Genomic DNA, 26,148 nt, shown 5'->3' with positions numbered 1-26,148 from the left:
AGTCTTCACCAGGGTTCCAATGCCCTAGAAAGACCTTATAGCTAACTACTCGGTATTCAGTAAAAAATTTTCAACTAGGAAGTTACCTATTCAGTACTAATTAGCATTATAAAAGTCAGAGCCTACAGCTCAGGGCTAATCTGCTAGTTGCTTACTAGGACAGAAAGGACAGTCTTACCCAGATAGGTTTACCATAAGAAAAGTTAGGAATTCCCACTGAGACAGGTTTCTTCATTAGGCCCTAAATTCTAAATTCTAAATTTATAGAGCATAAATAAATTTTATGCCTCAGGCCAGCCCTTTCTTTTTTTATTAACAGCAGGGAGGAGATGTAGCCTCCCCTCCCCAGCCTGAAACCTGCTTGCTCAGGTTCCACTGTTTACATGGGGTGGAGCTTGCCACTCAATCGTTCTGCCATGCCCACTGCTGGAGCCTGCCGCTTTGCTGTTCCGGAGCCATCACGTGTTCAACTGCAACCTTACTCCAAGATGATTTGGTGGGAATCGGGCCCCTCTCCCTGCTTCTTCTTCTTCTTCTTCTTTTTTTTTTTTTTTTTGGTTTTTTCGAGACAGGGTTTCTCTTTATAGCCCTGGCTGTCCTGGAACTCACTTTGTAGACCAGGCTGGCCTCGAACTCAGAAATCCACCTGCCTCTGCCTCCTGAGTGCTGGGATTAAAGGCGCGTGCCATCACGCCTGGCTTCTCTCCCTGCTTCTTAACTGAGTGTCGGAATAGTAAAATTGAGCTTTGATCAGAATGACTGTCTTAGCTACATCTTCCTCTTGTGCCGCCTAGCCCCTCTTCTCTTCCAGGTTTCCAAGATGCCTTTCCAGACTAGAACCCAGACATGTGAGCCGCTGGCCGGACACAACATATATGTATAATCTCTAGTAATCAGATTTATAGAAGTAGATCATAGGATGGTAATGGGTGAGAGACGGGACTTGGCAGGGGAGTAAGAAGGGGGAGAATTTTTGTAAGGAGACCACATTTCCGTCCAATGGAGTAAATGAGATCAATTTCAAAGCATGGTGGCCATAGTCATAATGATGGAATGTTTATTTTAAAATCACTAAGGAAGTAGATTTTAAATATTCATGTCAAAGAAAGATAATTTTGAGAAGCAATAAATATGTTAATGAGTTTACTTCATTATCCTGTAACATTTGGGCATACACACTTATACATATATAAACATTGCCTTCTATAAATATGTGATTATTATTTGCCAACTTAAATTTTAGAATGATCATATTTTTCCCAGTTGTTTTAAAGTTAAATTATATTTTTTCTCTGTTGTATCTATCTCTCATTCTAAAAAATGATGGATTTTTTCAATATAAATTTGTGAGACATAGGCTGAGGTCTCCCATGGCTTAGACCAGAGATATGGATGCAAGATATACTGACACTGTCCCTGGACTGAAATGCTAGCTGTCATTTGAGGAAAGAAAGAAAGAAATGTAAACATTTATGATATTTTCATTTTTTTTTCTTTTTATTTTTTTTAAAGATTTATTTATTTATTATATGTAAGTACACTGTAGCTGTCTTCAGACACTCCAGAAGAGGGCGCCAGATCTCGTTACGGATGGTTGTGAGCCACCATGTGGTTGCTGGGATTTGAACTCTGGACCTTCGGAAGAGCAGTCGGGTGCTCTTACCCACTGAGCCATCGCACCAGCCCTTTTTTTCTTTTTATAATGTTTCCCAGAAATAGAAATGTCACATTGTTAGTAAATTGGGCAAGAGACACAATATACCAATAGGGAAATGAGTATCAGCTACACTGTCAATATAGCCTTGTCCAACATAATCAAAATGATGCCCATCTCTAATAGAGCTTCCACTGCAATCCTCTACAAATGTGTGGAATCAAGCACTTTGTATGTAGTCAATTCTGAACTCTGAAGTACAGTTTGTAAGTGTGGTTCCAGCCTTCATCACTTCCTTTTACTACTCTGTTACCCTGTGGAGCTCTCCTGCTCTTACCTAAACATTCCCACATTCCCACATAAACATTGTGGCATGTTCTCTTCTCCCAGCTCTCTTGTCTACGTGCCTTAAGTTAGCAGTCAAGTGTCACAAGTTCTGTGATTCCTTCTCTAGTTTTCCTGAATACAGTTAGAAGTTCCATTCCTATATAACACACATTTGTCTCTGTCAAAACACTCACTCACTGCATTGTCTTGTACCTACTTGGCTCTCCTCCTATACATGGGATCCATGAGCCCCTTAGAGAAAGGTAATGTCTTATTTATTTTTGTATTTGTAAGACTAGCTAGGAGAATGGTATGTAGATATTGGGGAATGTGAACAATAGCTGCCTGAGGATAGTTAACACACACACACTAGTTTTTGTTTCTCAGTACAATTTACGTTCACAGTCATGTATGTGGGGAGTGTGTTCAAGTGCATATAGGGTTATTTTTCAAATTTACTCAGCTATTTAAAAAAGATAAATCTAGGCAATGGACCAAGATCAGTTTTGGAAATACCAACTTCAGAGTGGAAGCAAAATTAGCAAGGCCCAAGGAGGTCTGGTTTCAGTCTAGGCTTTACGATCCCCATGCCTGTGGTTTTTCCATTTATCTCCAGCCATCTTGGTTTTCTCATCCATAAAATGAGGCTTGAGAAAGAGTGGGTGGTTTTAGATCATTCACGCTCATTGTTTTGTCAGTATCAAGAAACATTAGGGTTTCTGGGAACTATAAGGGAGATTTGTATCCCAAGTTTCTCCTTAGATTTAAGAATTCATAGATCACTTAAAGGTCTGGCAGTTGAGAAATGACTGATTCTGCCATGGGTGTGACATTTACTTGCTCTAATGGCTTACACTATTATTGGACAGCTTCTTTCTTTAGAAGTTCCCTACTCTCTGTGCTACCCTCTACTTCCTCTTATGACTTTGTTCCTTGATCTATTTTTTCTTCTTCTATTCATTGTTTTTTTTATTTTTTCAATTTTTTATTAGATATTTTCTTCATTTGCATTTCAAATGCTATCCCAAAAATCCCCTATACCCTCCCCAAACCCTGCTCCCCAACCCACCCACTCCCACTTATTGGCCCTGGCATTCCCCTGTACTGGGGCATATAAAGTTTGCAATACCAAGGGGCCTCTCTTCCTAGTGATGGCCAACGAGGCCATTGTCTGCTACATATACAGCTAGAGACAGGAGCTCTGGGGGTACTGGTTAGTTCATATTGTTGTTCCACTTATAGGGTTGCAGACCCCTTCAGGTCCTTGGGTACTTTCTCTAGCTTCTCCATTGGGGGCCCTGTGTTCCATCTTATAGATGACTGGGAACATCCACTTTTGTATTTGCCAGGGTCATTTCAGCAAAATCTTCCTGGCATGTGCAATAGTGTCTGGGTTTGGTGGCTGATTATGGGATGAATTCCCAGGTGGGGTAGTCTCTGGATGGCCCATCTTTTTGTCTCAGCTCCAAACTTTGTCTCTGTAACTCCTTCCATGGGTATTTTGTACCCCATTCTGAGAAGGAACAAAGTATCCACACTTTGGTCTTCCTTCTTCTTGAGTTTCATGTGTTTTGAAAATGGTATCATGGGTATTCTAAGTTTCTGGGCTAATATCCACTTACCAGTGAGTGCATATCTTGTGAATTCTTTTGTGATTGGGTTACCTCATTCAGGATGATACCCTCCAGATCCATCCATTTGCCTAAGAATTTCATAAATTCATTGTTTTTAATAGCTAAGTAGTACTTCATTGTGTAAATGTACCACATTTTATATATCTATTCCTCTGTTGAGGGACATCTGGGTTCTTTCAGCTTCTGCTTATTATAAATAAGGCTGCTATGAACATAGTGGAGCATGTGTTCTTATTACCAGTTGGAACATCTTCTGGATATATGCCCAGGAGACGTATTGCTGGATCCTCTGGTAGTATTATATCCAATTTTCTGAGGAACTGCCAGACTGATTTTCAGAGTGGTTGTACAAGCTTGCAATCCTACCAACAATGGAGGAGTGTTCCTCTTTCTCCACATCCTCACCAGCATCTGCTGTCACCTGAATTTTTGATCTTAGCCATTCTGACTGATGTGAGGTGGAATCTCAGGGTTGTTTTGATTTGCATTTTCCTGATCTAAGCCCCCTATTCACAAGAATAAATCAGTTCCATTTGTGAATAAATCAGCTTTTCAATCATGGTGGGAAAGCTTCCAGAGCTCCCCTGAGCCTCATGTTCTTCAGATTAAACAGCCCAAGCTCCTTCAAGGGTGCCGCACATACTACAGATACCACCCCCCTATGATTTTAGCCTCCATTCTTGTCCTTAGAGCATCATGCCTCATTGCTCTTCTGTCAAGACCCCTCTGGGAGTGTGAATGTCCAGAGATGTCTCATGCAGGATAATCTCAGGTTCTATGGTTTCCCTAGAACTGGCAGTTACAGTTTAATCTCAGACTCCTTTGGCTCAAGATAATGCTTGTAGTCAGTTGATGTTTGAAATATTTTGTAACTCAATAACTTAAATATATATTTACATCTCATATGATGCCCCCTTCCGGTCCCTTCTCAAAGAGTTCCTCCCTCTATCCCCTCTCCCCTTGGCCTCTGAGAGGGCAGCACTCCTGTATCCCTGACCATGGTCTCTGCAGGATTAAGTGCATCCTCTCCCACTAAGGCCAGATATGGCAGCCCTCTGCTGCATATGTGCTGGGGCTGCAGACCAGCCTGTGTATGTTCTTTGGTTGGTGAATCAGCCTGAGGGGGGGGGGGGGGGCGCTAGGTTAGTTGACACTGTTGGGCTTCCTATGGGGTTGCCATTTCCTTGAGGGCCTTCAATCCTTCCTCTAACTTCCATAGAGGTCCCTGACCTCTATCCTGCATTGACTTCTGGGAGCCTCCCTCACTCTTAGTCTCTGGGACTTGTAGAGAATACCTCCAACCCCCACCCAGTCAGCTGGCTCTTACAATCCAATGTTTGTCTGTGACTATCTGTATCTGTCTTAGTCTGCTGCTAGGTAGAGCTTTTCAGAGGGCTGCTATGGTAGGCTCCTATCTGTAACTGCAATATAGCATCATTAATAGTGAGAGGGATTAGTGCCTGCCCGTGGGATGGGTTTCAAAATGGGTTGGCCACTGGTCAGCCATTCCTTCAGTTTCTGCTCTATCTTTGTCCCTGAATTTCTTTCTGACAGGACCAATTTGGGATCAAAAGTTTTGTAGGTAGGTTGGTGTCCTGATTCCTCTGCTGGGGGTCCTGTCTGGCTACTGAAGGTGGTTTCTTCAGGTTCTATATCAGCACTGTTGGGCATTTCTGCTAAGGTCACCTGCATTGACTCCTGGGAACCTCCCTCATCCTAGGTCTCTGGGACTTCCTAGAGAACCTCACCCCCCACCCCAGGGAGCTGCACATTCCATTCATTTTCTTGGCCTTTTGGAACTATCTCTTGTCTCTCTCCTTGCTTGATCCTCCTCTCCTTCCATTCTCCTTCCCCTCTCTTCTCTCACCCAGGTCCCTCCTTCTCTCTGCCTCTCATGACTATTTTGTTGCCCCTTTCTAAGTGGGATTGAAGCATCCTCACTTGGGCCTTCCTTCTTGTTTAATTTCTTTGGGTCTGTGGGGTGTATCATGGGTATTCTGAACATTTTGGCTAATACCATGTAGCAGTGAGTATATACCATGTATGTCCTTTTGAGTTTGGGTTACCTCATTCAGGATGAAAACATTGTTTCACTCTGATTTCTGACTCTTGCAATCATGCTGTCCCCTGGGGAAGAAGTGATATCGATGTCCCATTTGTGGATAGGCACTCCACTGGCACTTACCCTCTGTCCTTTGATCAGGTGTGCATTTCCATGTTAACCACTGTTCAATGCACAGAGATACATCTCTGATGAGGTCTGAAAATTTCACTAATCCATGGGTAGAGAAATGAGCACTCAAAGGGCAGTCTGATGAATAGAACTGAGCAGCCTAACAGTGGGAGGCTCATCCCTGGATCCTGAGAGCTACATCACCCTCCTTGCACTTATTTATACAATTCATATTTTTTCAACCACTTAGGGGACATGCTCCCATTTATTTATGCTGCTTTCAGTCCTATGACTACAGTTCAGGGGAGGTCACTACAGTAATGAACTTGGGAATATTACTGAAGCAGGATGGTCCATGCTTACATACTACATAGTCTATTCCTTGAGCTCATCAACAAAGCTGGATGTAGGCTGGGTTGAAAACCTGTCTACTCACATTCTCTGTTGCTTTCCTGCCCCCCAAAGCAGTGGAATCTCTCCAACCATTCTTTAAGATTTTTTTGTAATTACCTTCAACCTCTTACTGCTCTGCGGAACACTGTTATTTTTGCCTCATTAAGAGGAGCTTCTGGTATACATGCTGCCTTGAATTCCATCATCTCCATTTTAGTCAAGACACTTTAAAATTAATTTTATATGTCAAGACAGTCCAATATAGTCTCCTCTATTTTCTGACTTTGTGACCTTGTAGTCTGTTGGCCCACATGACTTCTCTGAAGGTCTTGATAAAGATTACCAATGGGGGTACTGGTTAGTTCATATTGTTGTTCCACCTATAGGATTGCAGACCCCTTTAGCTCCTTGGGTACTTTCTCTAGCTCCTCCATTGGGGGCCCTGTGTTCAATCCAATAGCTGACTGTGAGCATCCACTTCTGTGTTTGCCAGGCACCAGCATAGCCTCACAAGGGACAGCTATATCAGGGTCCTTTCAGCAAAATCTTGCTGGTGTATGCAATGGTGTCTGTGTTTGGAGGCTGACACCAGGGCAAAGAAGTGGGAGTGGGTGGGTAGGGGAGTGGGGGGAGGGCATGGGGGACTTTCAGGATAGCATTTGAAATGTTAATGAAGAAAATACCTAATAAAATATTTAAAAAATACATTGTAAAAAAAAAGATTACCAATGGATCAATAGCAGAGCTCTATGGCTTGTAACCAGAGACTTGCTTCCAAACTGGCACCCAACTATTTTGAACTTCTTGGCAGCTGAATCAGCTTTGCCTATTCTAAAGCATCATTAGGGATCCCATTATTGTTTCATTTTCCATCTTCTTAGTTGGCAACAACATGCATGGTAGCTAGCTACTGTTTAAGTTTTGACCTAGGAAAAACTTTTCATCTGGTTCAATTTAATTCATCTGATGTTAGAGTTGCCATAGTAGAACAGGATACACTGGCTCAAGGAAATCAGGAGACAAGAGCCCAGTAGTCTTGACGTACATGGTGAGGCAGAATCCTGGGAATGCAGGCCGAAATGGATACTTTGAAGGGTGAATAAAAGTTGTTTAGGAGACAAGAAAAAAGTGTATAGCAATGGTTCTCAAACTTCCTGACCCTTTAATACAGTTGTTCTTGTTGTGATCTCCAAACCATAAAGTTATGTCATTGCTACTTTATAACTAATTTTGCTACTGTTATGAATTGTAATATAAACACCTGATATTTAGGATATCTGATATGTGTCCTCTGTTGGGGTTGAGCACCGCTAGTATTGAGGGGATGTGAACAGCCAGAGCGCTCCTCGATCTTTGCTAAGGCACAGGCACATAATAGTTTCTAGTGTGCAGTAGGTATTTAACATATGCTAAATGAAGAGTAGATTTTACCTGACAGGTCTTTAACAGATTAAGGAAGTGAATTTCAAACAGCAGATATATGAAGCTAAGTCTTTGTGTATCAAAAACATTCGAGGAGGCTCTTTCTAGTTCTGGAGAACTTGAGTAAAGAGACCTTAGAAGAAAACTATGCCAGTTAAAGGCAAATAAAAATAGCAAATGGGAAAGCTGGAGATGTAACTCAGTTGCTAGGGTGCTTGAGTACCAACAGGAAGATCTGGAATTGATCCCCAGCATCCCATAAAATGGGTGTGATGGTGCCTATATAGAATCTCAGATCCTGGGAGATGGAGGCAGAAGAATCAGAGGTTTAAGGTCATCCTTACAACAAAGCCAGCTTGGGATATGTGAGACTCTGTCTCAAAAAAGTAAACAAATAAACGCAGATGTATAAGAGAGATGATGTCATGTATAAACCTTCTTAAGTGAGCATTGCAAGAAAAGGCCACATAAAGAGGCTTAGAGATTAAGAGTATCCTTTTTGTAAACCAACCTCTTGATCTTATATATCACACCCCAGGAGGGTGAACATAGCATGGGCCATAGCAACATGTTTAGCCACAGATGCTAAGTGAGTTGTCATTCCTCTCTCTATGCCCCAGACTTTCTGAACAGACTAATGGATGCAGATCCTACTTCGAAGCACTGCTACATCTTAAATTCTCTACAGTGAGTTGTCTTGACTACCCAGTTTGTGACCAGGAATGGGGGTGGAAATAAGCCTGACTATTGCTTTTTGTGTGGAGTTTACTGGAGAATACTGAGAACCCCTTTCCCCATGCTCCCGCGTGTTCACCCTGTGACAGTCAGTTCTGTAAGATCTGGTGTTAGAAAAAGATTAAACATTTAGTTCCTTCTACATAGGACTTTCCCTATTTTTAATTTTTAGAATCCACATACTGAGCTTGTGTCTGTGAGCATCAGGATGAATTAAACATTCTCAGAATGATCTAAATGCAAAGCAAACAACATATAGCATCATGCAGATAGCAAACCGTGACAGCCAGATAGGCCAAAGATGGTGGGAAAGTGTCAGTTTGAGGCAGAAGCCATGGAAGCAGGGAGTTTCAAACTGTGAACATGAACTTGATTAAGAGATATAGGCAGCCATGTAATAGCATTCAAAGTGCTGTCTCTCCTATTACTTCTGGAATGTGCTATTACCGAACATGCTATTTCTCAAAAGCATTTCACTCCTGGGTATTGGAACAAATATATGGTTCTTGAACATAATGCATCTTAAAGAATTATTTCCTAACTCGTCAGCAACAAAAGTTATATTTCTGTGCTTCAAAGAATGAGTTTAAAATTATATGGTGAAGAAGATTCAAAGAACCCCACCCAATTGGAGAGAAACTATGATAGAAAGTACATTCAGATAGCAAGATCATTTAGGAACAAGTTGTCGAATATTAAATGATGCCGGGAAAAGACATACTTGCTGTATATTTTTTGAAATCTGAAAATATAGCTTCATATCCTTTATGGAGCTTAAAGCATTTGAATAAAAATGAAATACCTCTAGGCTTAGAAATTCTATAGCTGTGGCTCACTTCTATTTTCCCAGGACTAAAACTGACAGAAAAGGAGGGGACTGAGAAGGCATTTCAACATTGAATAAAGAATATGTTGGTCTGTGTTTCCTGCTGGGTCAGGGAGGGAGAGAAGAAACAGAGGGAGGGAGGGAGGGAGGGAGGAAGGGAGGAAGGGAGAGACAGAGAGAGAGACAGAGAGAGAGACAGAGAGAGAGAGACAGAGAGAGAGAGAGAGAGAGAGAGAGAGGATGGGGGAGAGAGAAGAGAGAGAGTGAGAAGAGAGAGGGAGAGACTGATTTTGCTTTAGGATAAGCAAGTAAATCTTAAAATGTGTGACATGAATTTTTCTCTGGTGATTACCAGCTATAGTCTCTGTAATTTCTCTTACCCCTCTCTTCCTACACCAAGTAAAGGATCTCTCAAGGGCAGAATTCAAATTTCAGGGCCTTCTTACGAGCAACATTCATTAGCTTAAGTCAGTTTGGCATAGCTTAAAAACATGGCATAGCTAGGATTTCACTGGTAGAATTTATGAAGTATTTTACAATAATGAGAAGTTACATTTTCTACTATTTGGGCATGATTTAAAATTTCCCTTGCTTGTGATTTTTTTTTTGTCTGAAAGATTAAAAGTCATTGTCATGAATTATATTACAAAATGGATAAGAAAGCTCCAGGTATTTGAGGAATGTCTTTAAAAATAAAGCACTGTTTATGTCTTAGCATACTGTCCATGATTTGTTTCTTTATCTCTCACCGAATATGGTTTTGTTTGTTGCTTCACACAAAGAAAAATATTAATATTCAATCTAAACATTCCCAGAAAAGCTCCAAGAGCTTTTAAGGAAAAAAGAAAACAAAATAATGAATTAGACCCCAAATTAAGATGTCAAAAATAATAGGCTTGGTGAAAATATTTTCCATACTAAATGAGTTGTTTTCCATTTGGAGAAATGGATTGAAAAAAACTGTTTATAATCTTTTCTGAGAATTACGTTCAATTTTCTTACAAATTGGTGTTCCCTGGTTTATTTCTGAGATCTCAATGCCGTGTTTACATATTTGCAACAGACGGAAGACAACCATAATGGGCCTTAAAAATCTTTGTGGCGAGACTCCATTATAGTCACTGTTACAGATGAGGTCCACAGCTGGGGTGGATGAGAGTGGAAGAGATTTAAGCAGGACGTTTCAGAAACCAAGGTTATAGTTCGAGTCCACAGCAAACATAGACAGCCATTCCGCACCAGAGGACGTCGTGGGAGAATGTGTTATCCTGTGCAGGAAATGTCCCCTGTGGGCTCAGATGTTTAAACTCTTGGTCCCCGCAGGTAGTGAGTGAATTCTGGAAGTTTTGGCAACTTTTGGTGATGATGTGTAATTAGAAGAAGTACACTGACAGGAGATGGACCTTTAGAGTTTAGCTCTGATGTCCGTGCTGATTCTGCTTCTGGCTCTGCCTAGATGTTAGCAAGGAGCCTTCCACTGCTACTGCCACAGCCATGAGCTCCTACCACATCCCTTCCTTGTCATTAAGCTGCGAGCCAACCGAGCAACTGACAAACTTCCTCCCTGAAGTTGCTTCTTGTCAGGTGTTCTGTCATGACAAGGAAAAAATTAACACAGGACAAAAGTCCCCTCGTCTTTAGTCATTCTTCGCATTTGTCCCTGCCTGTCACTTCTCCACCTTCCCCCATTCCTTGTGTAACCTGGCTGCCACTCTCCCACCTCTACACTCTAGTTGAATGTTGAGCATAAGGAGAGGCCATTGGTATTGCGAAGATTATGTGACCCAGCACAGGGAAATGCCAGGGCCAGGAAGTGGGAGTGGGTGGGTTGGGGAGCAGGGCGGGGGGGGGGGGAGGGGGGGCGAGTATAGGGGACTTTGGGGATAGCATTTGAAATGTAAATGAAGAAAATATCTAATAAAAAATGCCTTTAAAAAACCAACTTCCCTTACTTATTTCATGTCCCTTTGTAGTTGTTTTTGTTAGGGTTTCGGTTTCTGCAATAACACACCATGATAAAAGCAACTTGGAGAGGAAAGGGTCCATTTGGCTTACACTTCAGGCCACAGTTCAACAGGAAGGGAAGCTAGGGCATGAACTCGAGCCAAGAGCCTAGAGGTATGAACTGAGTTAGAATCTGTGGAGGAATGCTGCTGATTGGCTAGTTCCTGGTGACTTGCTTTCTTAGAGCACTCAAGGCCAGTTCAGGGGTCCCACGCACAGTTGAATGGCTATTCCCACATCAATTAAGATGCCCTAGAGACTTTCCTAGAACAATATTATGGAGGCATTTTATCAATTAAGATTCTCAGACTCTTTTTTTTTTTTTTTTTTTTAAAGATTTATTTATTTATTATATGTAAGTACACTGTAGCTGTCTTCAGACACTCCAGAAGAGGGCACCAGATCTCGTTACGGATGGTTGTGAGCCACCATGTGGTTGCTGGGATTTGAACTCTGGACCTTCGGAAGAGCAGTCGGGTGCTCTTACCCACTGAGCCATCTCACCAGCCCAGATTCTCAGACTCTTAAAAAACCAACCACCACAGCCGTGTTTTCCATTTCTCATCCTATCCTGGACTTTTTTTTACAACTGTGGGAACCAACGCCATGCTCAAGCTTCCTGCCCCATTACTGGTCATTTCTTTGTCTTCCATATGCCAGGGTACTGACGCCTTTCTTCTCAGCCCTCTTTGTTCTCTGGCTTCCCCTTCTTTATACTTTTTTATATTCACAATTTAAATTCTTATCCGTCATGTCCTAAAGTGCTTGTTTTTATTACAGTTAAAGGGTGAAGACTACATAAAGGTGGTAGATGTTTTTCTAAATTATAGTCTTGACAAATTAAAATGTCACTATGACTTGCTAATATATTTTGATTTAAAAATTTGCTTTTATTTATTTACTATTATTCACTTGTGAATAAATTTCAAGCTTGCAGAAGTTTCGAAAATAGTATAAGGAATTCTTGCATAAAAGACTTTACTCAGAATCCTTTAATGTTGTCATTTTATGTTGTTCGTGTTCTGTCTTCACACTCAAACACTGTACTGAAGCATTTAAGAGTAAGCTGACAATATGATTTTTCTTTTTGACTAAATTATTAAACGTGTTTCCTAAAAACAATTAGCAATTCTCTTATGCAGCTACGGTACAGTAATCAAAATCATTTGCTTTTATTTTCAAAAAACAAAGTAGTGCACAAATGTGTCGAAAATGTGATAATACAGAAGTTCTTAGAATCAAAACAACTCTCCCTATAACCCAGTTATATTTTCTAGGAAAGGAGTGAGAGACATTAAACATTTATTGTTTCTGTTTGTCATCATTTTGATGAGTTTTGTCCCAATTCTAAGTGATCCACCTATTCTACTGCTTCTGATAAGCATTTCTACAGTTGTTTATCTGTGTCTGCCCCTAGTGATTTTATATCAGACATAAATTAAGCAATATTTATTTTTCATTTGCTAGAAAAATAGATAATTTAGAAATGCTGTCAACATATCAATAATCCATAAGCACACACACACATACACACACATATATATGTGTGTGTGTGTGTGTGTGTATATTTCTTATTTTCTCTCCCTGAAGTTTTGTTATTTCAGTCTTTTATTTGATCTGCTTATATGTAATGAAAACAGAATAGAAACAGAAATAAGTATGTACTAACATTATTACCTTAATTTTTTCAATGAAGACCCAATAATGTACTAGGGTTATATTTTTCCTGTCTATTCATTACTTAATGAAGAAGATTTACAACATTACGTCAAATGCTTCTTTTATTCCTAATTGTTTGTTTTCTTAATATGTATTGTATGATAAACTTTCTCTCTTACTTCTTTCTTTCTTGTTTCTTTCTTCTTCCTTCCTTTCTTTTTTCTCTTTCTCTCTCTTTCTTCTCTCTCTTTCTTTCTCTCTCTTTCTTTCTCTCTTTCTCTCTCTCTTTCTTTCTCTCTCTCTTTCTTTCTTTCTTTCTTTCTTTCTTTCTTTCTTTCTTTCTTTCTTTCTTTCTTTCTTTCCTTTTTTCTTTCTTTCTCTCTTTCCTGATCATTTCCCTCAGTTAAGAATGTGCCTACTCCATTCTCATTCTAACTGGAATATCATTTCATAGTTCTCATTGTATAAAATATATTCAATTTTATTTCTGATAGTTTCTCACAAGTACTACTTTAAAAAACAATGCTATTCTTGACTTTTAGAAAAGTGTTGTTTATTTTGTCACTAAACATTATAACTTTTACATTTTTACTGGAATACATTAAAGTTTATTCATCCAATAAAAAAAAAAAGAATGTGCCTACTCCCTGTAAAGATCAATGTTGGGGTCCACTGTCTTCCTGTTCACATATGCAAAGGTAGGTAAAATTTGTCAAGTCCAAATGACAATAATTATCTTGGAAGATTCTTCTTTGGTGCTTGGGTGGTGATACATCTCAAATGTCTCACATCATCTTTGTTTAGACTTTTTATGATGTTAGAGAACTGGAAGAAGAGGTCCATTGGACTTGCAAACTTTATATGCCCCAGTACAGGGGAACACCAGGGCCAAAAAGGGGGAGTGGTGGGTAGGGGAGTGGGGGGGTGGATATGGGGGACTTTTGGGATAGCATTGGAAATGTAAATGAGGAAAATACCTAATAAAAAATTTAAAAAAAAAAGAAAAGAAAATATTCTCTGGCTTTTACTGAAAGTCTACATTGAAAATAGGCTTCTAGATACCTTAACATTAGCATTTCTAAAAGACTTTATCTTGTGCTCGCTCTGGATAGGTATAGAATCAAGGTTCTATGTCATTTTGCATGAGATCTGTTAAGGCATGAATCTGCTCCATCATTTTTTTTTTTACTTTTTTTTATTAGGTATTTTCTTCATTTATATTTCCAGTGCTATCCCAAAAGCCCCCCATACCCTCTCCCATCCACTCCACTACCCACCCACTCACACTTCTTGGCCTTGGCATTCCCCTATACTGAGGCATATAAAGTTTGCATGACCAATGGGCCTATCTTTCCACTGATGGCCAACTAGGCCATCTTCTGATATATATGCAGCTAGAGACACAAGCTCTGGGGAGTACTAGTTAGTTCGTATTGTTGTTCCACCTGTAGGGTTGCAGATCCCTTTAGCTCCTTGGGTACTTTCTCTAGCTCCTCCATTGGGGGCCCTGTGATCCATCCAATAACTGACTGTGAGCATCCACTTCTGTGTTTGCTAGGCCCCGGCATAGTCTCATAAGAGACAGATATATCAGGGTCCTATCAGCACAATCTTGCTAGTGTATGCAATGGTGTCAGTGTTTGGAAGCTGATTATGGGATGGATCCCCAGATATGGCAGTCTCTAGATGGTCCGTCCTTTCCTCTCAGCTCCAAACTTTGTCTCTGTAATTCCTTCCATGGGTGTTTTGTTCCCAATTCTAAGAAGGGGCAAAGTGTCCACATATTGGTCTTTGTTCTTCTTGAGTTTCATGAGTTTCACAAATTGAATATTATACCTTGGGTATTCTAAATATCTGGGCTAATATCCACTTATCAGTGAGTACATATTATGTGAGTTCTTTTGTGATTGGGTTATCTCACTGAGAATGATGCCCTCCAGGTCCATCCATTTGCCTACGAATTTCATAAATTCATTCTTTTTAATAGCTGAGTAGTACTCCATTGTGTAAATGTACCACATTTTCTATATCCATTCCTCTGTTGAGGGGCATCTGGGTTCTTTCCAGCTTCTGGCTATAATAAATAAGGCTGCTATGAACATAGTCGAGCATGTGTCCTTCTTACCAGTTGGAAAATCTTCTGGATATATGCCCAGGAGAGGTATTGCGGGATTCTTTGGTAGTACCATGTCCAATTGTCTGTGGAACCTCCAGACTGATTTCCAGAGTGGTTGTACAAGCTTGCAATTCCACCAACAATGGAGGAGTGTTCCTCTTTGTCCACATCCTTGCCAGCATCTGCTGTCACCTGAATTTTTGATCTTAGCCATTCTGACTGGTGTGAGGTGGAATCTCAAGGTTGTTTTGATTTGCATTTCCCTGATGATTAATGATGCTGAACATTTTTTCAGGTGCTTCTCAGCCCTTCAGTATTATTCCTCAGGTGAGAATTCTTTGTTCAGTTCTGAGCCACATTTTTTAATGGGGTTATATGATTATCTGGAGTCCACCTTCTTGAGTTCTTTATATATATTGGATATTTGTCTCCTATCTGATTTAGGACAGGTAAAAATCCTTTCCCAATCTGTTGGTGGTCTTTTTGTCTTATTGAAGGTGTCTTTTGACTTACAGAAGATTTGCAGTTTTATGAGGTCCCATTTGTCAATTCTTGATCTTATAGTACAAGCCATTGCTGTTCTATTCAGGAATTTTTCCCCTGTGCCCATATCTTCAAGGCTTTTCCCCAATTTCTCCTCTATAAATTTCACTCTCTCTGGTTTTATGTGAAGTTCCTTGATCCACTTAGATTTGACCTTAGTACAAGGAGATAGGGATGGATCAATTCACATTCTTCTACATGTTAACTGCCAGTTGTGCCCGCACCATTTGTTGAAAATGCTGTCTTTTTTCCACTGGATGGTTTTAGCTCCCTTGTCAAAGATAAAGGGACCATAGGTGTGTGGGTTCATTTTTGGGTCTTTAATTCTATTCCATTGGTGTACTTGTCTGTCGCTATACCAGTACCATGCAGTTTTTATCACAATCGCTCTGTAGTAGAGCTTTAGGTCAGGCATGCTGATTCCACCAGAGGTTCTTTTATCCTTGAGAATAGTTTTTGCTATCCTAGTTTTTTTGTTGTTCCAGATGAATTTGCAGATTGCCCTTTCGAATTCGTTTAAGAATTGAGTGGGATTTTGATGGGGGTTGCGTTGAATCTGTAGATTGCTTTTGGCAAGATAGCCATTTTTACTATATTGATCCTGCCAATCCATGAGCATGGGAGATCTTTTCACCTTGAGATATCTTCTTTACTTTCTTTCTTCAGAGACTTGAAGTTATTATCATACAGATCTTTCACTTCCTTAGTTAGAGTCACACCAAGGTTTTTTTTTTATTATTTGTGATTATTGAGAAGGGTATTGTTTCCCTAATTTCTTTCTCAGCCTCTTTATCCTTTATGTAGAGAAAAGCCATTAAATTTTTTGAGTTAATTTTATATCCAGCTACTTCACTGAATCTCTTTATCAGGCTTAGGAGTTCTCTAGTGGAATTTTTAGGGTCACTTATATATACTATCATATCATCTGAAAATAGTGATATTTTGACTTCTTCCTTTCCAATTTGTATTCCCTTGATCTCCTTTTGTTGTCTAATTGCTCTGGCTAGGACTTCAAGCACTATGTTGAATAGGTAGGGAGAAAGTAGGCAGCCTTGTCTAGTACCTGAATTTAGTGGAAATTCTTTCAGCTTCTCACCATTTTTTTGAGGTTGGCTACTGGCCTGCTGTAGATTGCTTTTATCATGTTTAGGTATGGGCCTTAAATTCTTGATCTTTCCAAGACTTTTATCATGAATGGGTGTTGGATTTTGTCAAATGCTTTCTCAGCATCTAACGAGATGATCATGTGGTTTTTGTGTTTGAGTTTGTTTATATAGTGGATTACATTGATAGATTTCCGTATATTAAACCATCCCTACATCCCTGGGATGAAACATACTTGGTCAGGATGGATGATTGTTTTGATGTGTTCTCGGTTTCGGTTAGCGAGAATTTTATTGAGGATTTTTGCATATTCATAAGGGAAATTGGTCTGAAGTTCTCTATCTTTGTTGAGTCTTTTTGTGGTTTAGGTATCAGAGTAATTGTGGCTTCATAGAATGAATTGTGTAGAGTACCTTCTGCTTTTATTTTGTGGAATAGTTTGTGAAGAACTGGAATTAGATCTTCTTTGAAGGTCTGATAGAACTCTGCACTAAACCCAACTGGTCCTGGGCTATTTTGGTTGGGAGACTATTAATGACTGCTTCTGTATCTTTAGGGGATATGGGACTGTTTTGATCATTAACTTAATCCTGATTTAACTTTAGTACCTGGTATCTGTCTAGAAACTTGCCTATTTCATCCAGGTTCTCCAGTTTTGTTGAGTATAGCCTTTTGTAGAAGGATCTGATGGTGTTTTGGATTTCTTCAGGATCCATTGTTATGTCTCCCTTTTAATTTCTGATTTTGTTAATTAGGATGCTTTCCCTGTGCCCTCTAGTGAGTCTGGCTAAGCGTTTATCTATCTTGTTGATTTTCTCAAAGAACCAGCTCCTCCTTTGGTTGATTCTTTGAATAGTTCTTCTTGTTTCCACTTGGTTGATTTCAGCACTGAGTTTGATTATTTCCTGCTGTCTACTCCTTTTGGGTGAATTTGCTTCCTGTTGTTCTACAGCTTTTAGGTGTGTTGTCAAGCTGCTAATGTGTGCTGTCTCTAGTTTCTTTTTAGAGGCACTCAGAGCTATGAGTTTTCCTCTTAGAAATGCTTTCATTGTGTCCCATAAGTTTGGATATGTTGTGCCTTCATTTTCATTAAACTTTAAAAAGTCTTTAATTTCTTTCTTTATTCCTTCCTTGACAAAGATATCATTGAGAAGACTGTTGCTCAGTTTCCATGTGAATGTTGGCTTTCTATTATTTATGTTGTTATTGAAGATCAGCCTTAGTCCATGGTGATCTGATAGGATGCGTGGGACAATTTCAATATTTTTGTATCTGTTGAGGCTTGTTTTGTGACCAATTATATGGTCAGTTTTGGAGAAGGTACCATGAGGTGATGAGAAGACAGAATATCCTTTTGTTTTAGGATAATATGTTCTGTAGATATCTGTTAAATCCATTTGTTTCATAACTTCTTTTTTTAAGGTTCTTTTTTTTTAATTAGGTATTTTCCTCATTTACATTTCCAATGCTATCCCAAAAGTCCCCCATACCCTCCCCCACACTCCCACTTTTTGGCCCTGGCGTTCCCCTGTACTGGGGCATATAAAGTTTGCAAGTCCAATGGGACTCTCTTTCCAGTGATGCCCGCTAGGCCATCATTTGATACATATGCAGCTACAGTCAAGAGTTCTGGGGTACTGGTTAGTTCATAATGTTGTTCCACCTATAGGGTTGCAGATCGCTTTAGTTCCTTGGGTACTTTCTCTAGCTCCTCCATTGGGGGCCGTGTGATCCATCCAATAGCTGACTGTGAGCATCCACTTCTGTGTTTGCTAGGACCCGGCATTGTTTCACAAGAGACAGCTATATCTGGGTCCTTTCAGCAAACTCTTGCTAGTGTATGCAATGGTGTCAGCGTTTGGAAGCTGATTATGTGATGGATTCCCTGATATGGCAGTCTCTAGATGGTCCATGCTTTTGTCACAGCTCCAAACTTTGTCTCTGTAACTCCTTCCATGGGTGTTTTGTTCCCAATTCTAAGAAGGGGCAAAGTGTTCACACTTTGGTCTTTGTTCTTCTTGAGTTTCATGCGTTTAGCAAATTGTATTTTATATCTTGGGTATCCTAAGTTTCTGGGCTAATATCCACTTATCAGTGAGTACATATTGTGTGAGTTCCATTGTGATTGTGTTACCTCACTCAGAATGATGCCCTCCAGGTCCAACCATTTGCCTAGGAATTTCATAAATTCATTCTTTTTAATAGCTGAGTAGTATTCCATTGTGTAAATTTACCACATTTTCTGTATCCATTCCTCTGTTGAGGGGCATCTGGGTTCTTTCCAGCTTCTGGCTATTATAAATAAGGCTGCTATGAACATAGTCGAGCATTTGTCCTTACCGGTTGGAACATCTTCTGGATATATGCCCAGGAGAGGTATTGCAGGATCCTCCGGTATTACTATGTCCAATTTTCTGAGGAACCTCCAGACTGATTTCCAGAGTGGTTGTACCAGCTTGCAATCCCACCAAAAATGGAGGAGTGTTTCTCTTGCTCCACATCCTTGCCAGCATCTGCTGTCACCTGAATTTTTGATCTTAGCCATTCTGACTGGTGTGAGGTGGAATCTCAAGGTTGTTTTGATTTGCATTTCCCTGGTGATTAAGGATGTTGAACATTTTTTCAGGTGCTTCTCTGCCATTCGGTATTCCTCAGGAGAATTCTTTCTTCATCTCTGAGCCCATTTTTTAATGGGGTTATTTGATTATCTGGAGTCCACCTTCTTGAGTTCTATATATATATTGGATATTAGTCTCCTATCTGATTTAGGACGGGTAAAGATCCTTTCCCAAACTGTTGGTGTTTTTTTTGTCTTATTGATGGTATCTTTTGCCTTGCAGAAGCTTTGCAACTTTATGAGGTCCCATTTATCGATTCTCGATCTTACAGTACAAGCCATTGCTGTTCTATTTTGGAATTTTCCCCCTATACCCATATGTTCAAGGTTTTCCCTACTTTCTCCTCTATAAGTTTCAGTGTCTCTGGTTTTATGTGGAGTTCCTTAATCCACTTAGAATTGACCTTGTTACAAGGAGATAGGAATGGATCAATTCGCATTCTTCTACCTGATAACCGCCAGTTGTGCCAGCACCAATGTTGAAAATGCTCTTTTTTCCACTGGATCGTTTTAGCTCCCTTGTCAAAGATCAAGTGACCAGAGGTGTGTTGGTTCTTCTCTGGGTCTTCATTTCTGTTCCATTGGTCTACTTGTCTGTGGCTCTACCAGTACCATGCCGTTTTTATCACAATTGCTCTGTAGTATAGCTTTAGGTCACGTATGGTGATTCCACCAGAGGTTCTTTTATCCTTGAGAAGAGTTTTTGCTATCCTAGGTTTTCTGTTATTCCAGATGAATCTGCCGATTACCCTTTCTAATTCATTGAAGAACTGAGTTGGAATTTTGATGGGGATTGCATTGAATCTGTAGATTGCTTTTGGCAAGATAGCCATTTTTACTATATTGATCCTGCACGTCCATGAGCTTGGGAGATCTTTCCATCTTCTGAATTCTTCTTTAATTTCTTTCTTCAGAGACTTGAAGTTCTTACCATACAGATCTTTCACTTCCTTACTTAGAGTCACACCAAGGTTTTTTTTTATTATTTGTGACTATTGAGAAGGGTTTTGTTCCCCTAATTTCTTTCTCAGCCTGCTTATCCTTTGTGTACAGAAAGGCCATTGACTTGTTTGAGTTAATTTTATATCCAGCTACTTCATTGAAAGTGTTTATTAGGTTTAGGAGTTCTCTGGTGGAATTTTTTGGGTCACTTATATATACTATCATATCATCTGCAAAAAGTGATATTTTGACTTCTTCCTTTCCAATTTGTATTCCCTTGATCTCCTTTTGTTGTCTAATTGCTCTGGCTAGGACTTCAAGTACAATGTTGAATAGGTAGGGAGAGAGTAGACAGCCTTGTCTAGTCCCTTATTTTAGTGGGATTGCTTCCAGCTTCTCATCATTTACTTTAACGTTGGCTACTGGTTTGTTGTAGATTGCTTTTATCATGTTTAGGTATGGGCCTTGAATTCCTATTCTTTCCAAGACTTTTATCATGAATGGGTGTTGGATTTTGTCATATGCTTCATCCGTATCTAACGAGATGATCATGTGGTTTTTGTCTTTGAGTTTGTTTATATACTGGATTTCGTTGATGGATTTCCGTATATTGAACCATCACTGCATCCCTGGGATGAAACCTACTTGGTCAGGATGGATGATTGTTTGATGTGTTCTTGGATTCGGTTAGTGAGAATTTTATTGAGGATTTTTGCATCAATATTCATTAGGAAAATTGGTCTGAAGTCCTCTATCTTTGTTGGGTCTTTTTGTGGTTTAGGTATCAGAGTAATTGTGGCGTTATAGAATGAGTTGGATAGAGTACCTTCTGTTTCTATTTTGTGGAATAGTTTGTGAAGAACAGGGATTAGATCTTCTTTGAAGGTATGATAGAACTCTGCACTAAACCCATCTGGTCCTGGGCTTTTTTTGGTTGGGAGACTATTAATGACTGCTTCTATTTCTTTAGCGGATATAGGACTGTTTAGATCAATAACCTGATCTTAATTTTACTTTGGTACCTGGTATCTGTCTAGAAACTTGTCCATTTCATCCAGGTTCTCCAGTTTTGTTGAGTATAGCCTTTTGTAGAAGGATCTGATGTTGTTTTGGATTTCTTCAGGATCCATTGTTATGTCTCCCTTTTCATTTCTAATTTTGTTAATTAGGATGCTTTCCCTGTGCCCTCTAGTGCGTCTGGCTAAGGGTTTATCTATCTTGTTGATTTTCTCAAAGAACCAGCTCCTCTTTTGTTTGATTCTTTGAATAGTTCTTCTTGTTTCCACTTGGTTGATTTCGCTCCTGAGTTTGATTATTTCCTGCAGTCTATTCCTCTTGGGTGAATTTACTTCCTTCTGTTCTAGAGCTTTTAGGTGTGTTGTCAAGCTGCTAATGTGTGCTGTCTCTAGTTTCTTTTTAGAGGCACTCAGAGCTATGAGTTTTCCTCTTAGAAATGCTTTCATTGTGTCCCATAAGTTTGGGTATCTTGTGGCTTCATTTTCATTAAACTCCAAAAAGTCCTTAATTTCTTTCTTTATTCCTTCCTTGACCAAGGTATCAATGAGAAGAGTGTTGTTCAGTTTCCACGTGAATGTTGGATTCCTATTATTTATTTTGTTATTGAAGATCAGCCTTAGTCCATGGTGATCTGATAGGATGCATGGGACAATTTCAATATTTTTGTATCTGTTGAGGCTTGTTTTGTGACCAATTATGTGGTCAATTTTGGAGAAGGTACCATGAGGTGCTGAGAAGAAGGTATATCCTTTTGTTTTAGGATAATATGTTCTGTAGATATCTGTTAGATCCATTTGTTTCATAACTTCTGTTAGTTTCACTGTGTCCCTGTTTAGTTTCTCTTTCCATGATCTGTTCATTGTTAAAAGTGGTGTGTTGATGTCTCCCACTATTATTGTGTGAGATGTAATGTGTGCTTTGAGCTTCACTAAAGTTTCTTTAATGAATGTGGCTGCCCTTGTATTCGGAGCATAGATATTCAGGATTGATAGTTCCTCTTGGAGGATTTTACCTTTGATTGGAATGAAGTGCCCCTCCTTTTCTTTGATGATTTAGGGTTGGAAGTCGATTTTATTAGACATTAGAATGGCTACTCCAGCTTGTTTCTTCATACCATTTGCTTGGAAAATTGTTTTCCAGCCTTTGATTATGAGGTAGTATCTGTCTTTTTCCCTGAGATGGGTTTCCTGAATGCAGCAAAATGCCGGGTCCTGTTTGTATAGCCAGTCTGTTAGTCTATGTCTTTTTATTGGGGAGTTGAGTCCATTGATGTTAAGAGATATTATGAAAAGTAATTGTTGCTTCCTATTATTTTTGTTGTTAGAGTTGACATCCTGTTCTTGTGGTTGTGTTCTTTTAGGTTTGTTGAAGTATTTCTGTCTTCCTTTTTCTAGGGCATGGTTTCCATCCTTGTATTGGTTTTTTTCTGTTATTATCCTTTGAAGGGCTGGATTTGTGGAAAGATATTGTGTGAATTTGGTTTTGTCTTGGAATACTTTGGTTTCTCCGTCTATGGTATTGAGAGTTTGGCTGGGTATAGTAGCCTGGGCTGGCATTTGTGTTCTCTTAGTGTCTGTATAACATCTGTCCAGGATCTTCTGGCTTTCATAGTCTCTGGTGAAACGTCTGGTGTAATTCTGATAGGCCTGCCTTTATATGTTACTTGACCCCTTTCCCTTACTGCTTTTAATATTCTATATTTAGTGCATTTGATGTTCTGATTATTATGTGTCGGGAGGAATTTCTTTTCTGGTCCAGTCTATTTGGAGTTCTCTAGACTTCTTGTATGTTCATCGGCATGTCATTCTTTAGGTTTGGGAAGTTTTCTTCTATAATTTTGTTGAAGATATTTGCTGGCCCTTTAATTTGAAAATCTTCATTCTCATCTACTCCTATTATTCTTAGGTTTGGTCTTCTCATTGTGTCCTGGATTTCCTGAATGTTTTGAGTTAGGATCTTTTTGCATTTTGCATTGTCTTTGATTGTTGTGCCGATGTTCTCTATGGAATCTTCTGCACCTGAGATTCTCTCTTCCATCTCTTGTATTCTGTTGCTGATGCTCACATCTATGGTTTCAGATTTCTTTCCTAAGGTTTCTATCTCCAGCTTTACCTTGCTTTGGGTTTTCTTCATTGTGTTCAGTTCCCTTTTTAGGTCTTGTATGGTTTTGTTCATTTCCATCACCTGTTTGGATGTGTTTTCTTCTTTTTCATTAAGGACTTTTAACTCGTTGGCAGTGTTCTCCTTTATTTCTTTAAGTGAGTTTTTAAATTCCTTCTTGATGTCCTCTACCATCATCATGAGATATGCTTTTAAATCTGGGTCTGGCTTTTTGGGTGTGTTGGGGTGCCCAGGACTGGACTAGGTGGGAGTGCTGCGTTCTGATGTTGGTGAGTGGTCTTGGTTTCTGTTAGGAAGATTCTTACGTTTGCCTTTCGCCATCTGATAATCTCTGGAGTTAGTTATTATAGTTGTGTCTGGTTAGAAATTGTTCCTCTCGTGATTCTGTTAGCCTCTATCAGCAGACATGGGAGACGAGCTCTCTGATCTGAGTTTCATTGGTCAGAGCACACTCTGCAGGCAAGCTCTCTTCTTACAGGGAAGGTGCACAGATATCTAGTGTTTGGACCTCCCTCCTGGCAGAAGATGAAGGCCTGAAACAGGACCTGTCCCAGAAGCTGTGTTGCTTCAGGCTGTCACAGAAGCTGTTAGCTTCTGTAGTCCACACTCTCATCTGCACAGACTAGTCTCAGAGGGATCTGGTAACCAAGATGGCTCCCACAGGTGCTCCAGCAAAGCCCTCCCGGGCAGGGCAGACACCTCTCCTCTGGCAGGGAAGGTGCCTGGATGTGTAGAGCCCGAAACGGCAACTGTCTCAGACCCTGTCCTCTAGGGACCTTGGGGGTTTCCACCGACTCTGTGCCCAGGTGACCAAGTGCTGGTCAGAAGGGACTTGTGACCCTGGTCAGGCTGGGTTTCCAGCTTCTCTAATGCTGTCTCAGGTCCCACGTTATTGGATTGGAACAGAAGTTTTGTTACACTCTCCGGTGGTCCTAAGATGGCGTGGAGAGTTCTCTAGGGGACCTTGGGGTTGTCCACTGACTCTGTGCCCAAGGTGCCCCAGTGCAGGCACCAACCGGAAGGGACTTGTGCTGCTCAGTCATTTTTGACAAGGTATTTAGAGACAGCTGTCATCTTTTAAAATGTGATTTATTGTTTCTGGGAGCACAGATGAGCACCTAATTATGATAATATGCTTTGAAATTTCACAAAGACATGTTAAGTATGGATGTTTAAAAACTATAACGTAGCCTTTGTTGTGTTGTTTTAATCTGAAGTCTTTATCTTTATTTTAGCAATAATTTTCTAATGTTAGTTTTTTTTTCCTGGTCTTTCAAGATTTTATCAGCCAAACTTTGTATCATTCTCATGATTTGTGCCCTATCCACGTGGTTAAGTAAAAATTGCCCTTGTAGCTGTATTAGTGTGACCAATACAGAGGTGGCTGTAAGTGCTGTAAGGTCACAGTGAGCTAGTGTAGTGGCCACTGTTCCCTGAAGACTGCTGTGTTTTACTGGTGGTGCCATCAAAATCAGACAGATGGTGGATTCTAGCCCATCCATGCTTTCTTCAGCTGTGTCAACATCTCCTCCTTTTATCCTCGTGGACCATAGCAACCTCAAGCTTACTGATGCACAGCAAAAACATGGCAGCAGATCACTGGAAGTATTGCTGTGAAATTTTGAATTGGCTGAGCTCCTGAGACACCACTCCAAAAGCCTTCCCTATGTAGTCCCATTGCAGTGTCTAAGCATAGACAGCTCCCCAAGTTGATAGGCTGGCTGTTGACTGCTCTGACTTTCAAACCTTTCTTTCAGAACCTTCCACTGCAACCTCTTTCCCAGACTTTACAAAATTTAACACCTATGATAGCTTTGTGTCTCACAAAATACCATATTTCTGCCTTTACATTAATAAAGCCCATAGTGATCACAATGTCATAAAATAATCTACTAAGGATCTTAAGTTTTGCTCAATTTTTATTTATTTATTTATTTATTTATTTATTTATTTATTTATTTATTTATTTATTTTAGTATGACTAAGTTTTATTGAACTCTTGGCTGGTTCAACATTTGAAAATCAGTATAACTTTATTTTTCCCTATTTTATTAGATATTTTCTTTATATACATTTCAAATGTCAAATGGTTCCCAAAAGTTCCCTATACCTCTGCTCCCCTACCCACCCACTCCCACTTCTTGGCCCTGGCATTCCCCTGTACTGGGGCATATAAAGTTTGCAATACCAAGGGGCCTCTCTTCCTAGTGATGGCCAACTAGGCCATCTTCTGCTATATATGCAGCTAGAGACACAAGCTCTGGGGGTACTGGTTAGTTCATATTGTTGTTCCACCTATAGGGTTGCAGACCCCTATACCTCTTTGGGTGCTTTCTCTAGCTTCTCCTTTGGGGGCCCTGTGTTCCATCTTATAGATGATTGTGGGCATCCACTTCTGTATTTTCCAGGCACTGGCATAGCCTCATATGAGACAGCTATACTAGGGTCCCTTCATCAAAAACTTGCTGGCATATGCAATCATGTCTGGGTTTGGTGGCTGATTATGGGATGGATCCCCAGTCTCTGGATAGTCCATTCTTTCATCTTAGCTCCAAATTGGTCTTTGTAACTCCTTTCATGGGTATTTTGTTCCCTATTCTAAGAAAGAACGAAGTTTCCACCAATTGGTCTTCCTTCTTGATTTTCTTGTGTTTTGAAAATTGTATCTTGGGTGTTTCATGTTTCTGGGCTAAGATCCACTTATCAGTTAGTGCTGATGACTTCTTTTGTGATTGGGTTACCTCACTAAGGATGATATCCTCCAGATACATCCATTTGTCCAAGAATTTCATAAATTCATTCTTTTTTATAGCTGAGTAGTACTCCATTGAGTAAATGTACCACATTTTCTGTATCCATTC

The sequence above is a fragment of the Mus caroli genome, unplaced genomic scaffold (assembly GCF_978045245.1).
Source record: "Mus caroli unplaced genomic scaffold, Mus_caroli_1 scaffold_14, whole genome shotgun sequence".
Lineage (NCBI taxonomy): Eukaryota > Metazoa > Chordata > Mammalia > Rodentia > Muridae > Mus > Mus caroli.
Note: the sequence above shows the minus strand (reverse complement) of the source record.